Source organism: Rhineura floridana, chromosome 11 (assembly GCF_030035675.1).
Source record: "Rhineura floridana isolate rRhiFlo1 chromosome 11, rRhiFlo1.hap2, whole genome shotgun sequence".
Taxonomy (NCBI): domain Eukaryota; kingdom Metazoa; phylum Chordata; class Lepidosauria; order Squamata; family Rhineuridae; genus Rhineura; species Rhineura floridana.
In genome coordinates this window covers 7144106-7145351 of record NC_084490.1, presented here as the reverse complement: position 1 = coordinate 7145351, position 1246 = coordinate 7144106, and the positions used below count along the sequence as shown (strand labels likewise).

General features: G+C 44.3%; 1 pseudogene; it reads left to right on the top strand.

The window, feature by feature from the left end:
• The first annotated feature begins 484 nt into the window (after positions 1-484).
• On the top strand, positions 485-1040 carry LOC133366875 (Ig heavy chain V region 3-like; annotated as a pseudogene).
• Positions 1041-1246: the final 206 nt, after the last annotated feature.

Here is a 1246-nt window from a genome sequence, read left to right as displayed (position 1 = left end):
AATATTTTACATCAAGCAGGATACTTTCTGTATTCATAAATTATCCATCTACCTTTTTGGTTAAATCTTTACATGAGGGCATTCTACAAGCATTATCTTTCTTTTATATAATTTTAAATCTAAACTTTCCTTTTTGCCACTTCTCTTGGTCATATCATTCTAGCCCAGTTCCTCCCCACAGCTATGCTAAGGATGTGTTCACCTCCTTCATCACCATGTGTTTTGGAAATGCTCAAAGAGACAAAAATTGCAAAAGCGAGTGTTGCTCTTTTATCCCGAGAGAGAGAGAGATAAATCAACCCCTGGAAAGAAGTTCTCGAATTGTCCCTTAGTCAAGAAGGAAGCTATGAGAGACCCCAGGCACACCTCCTGTCATAGACTGCCAAAAGTTGGAGTTTTTATCCAGATGGGTATGTAAATTTTCTGAGAGAGCTTCCTGCTTAAAGCAGTCAGACACCCTCCCATCCCCAGCTACGTGACTCTACCTCAGACTACTCTTCTGTCAACCCTCTCGAGGCATTTCACAAGGAAAATGATAGTTTTGCTTCCACTTGTTTTCTTTTCAGCAGCATTTGGAGGTAAATCCATCCTTTCAAATAAAGAGCACTGGGACATTCTGGGTGTTAATGTGCAGCAAGTCTCATAAAATGCCTTTTGTTCTAGGTGTCCAGTCAGAAGTCCAACTGGTTGAGTCTGGAGGAGATGTCAAAAGACCTGGGGATTCCCTCCGCCTCTCCTGTCAAGCCTCTGGGTTCACCTTCAGCAGCTACTGGATGGCGTGGGTGAGACAAGCTCTAGGGAAGGGCCTGGAATGGGTGGGAGAGATAAATCCTGGTTCATCTTCCATTCGTTACTCGGATAAAGTGAAGGGACAATTCACCATCTCCAGGGACAATTCAAACAGCCTCCTGTATCTGCAAATGAACAACCTGAAGCCTGAGGACACGGCTGTGTATTACTGTGCAAGAGACACAGTGAGAGGAAGTGAATCATAAGCTGGGCAAAAACCCTTCTCTGCTCACAGCTGCTCTCTGAGTTGATCCAGCTGGAAGAGACTGATGAAAATTGTTAAGATAATTGAGACCTATGGCATAATCCCTCAATGTCCAGGGACCTCATTCATGCAGAGAGGAAGAGCCATGCACCCATATGAGCTACACATGCTACTGTTCTCTGTATGAAGGTATAATGAATACACCCAGGTCAGGTGCTAAGCCTGTCGCTGTGATGCTGCTCTTCCTCCAGA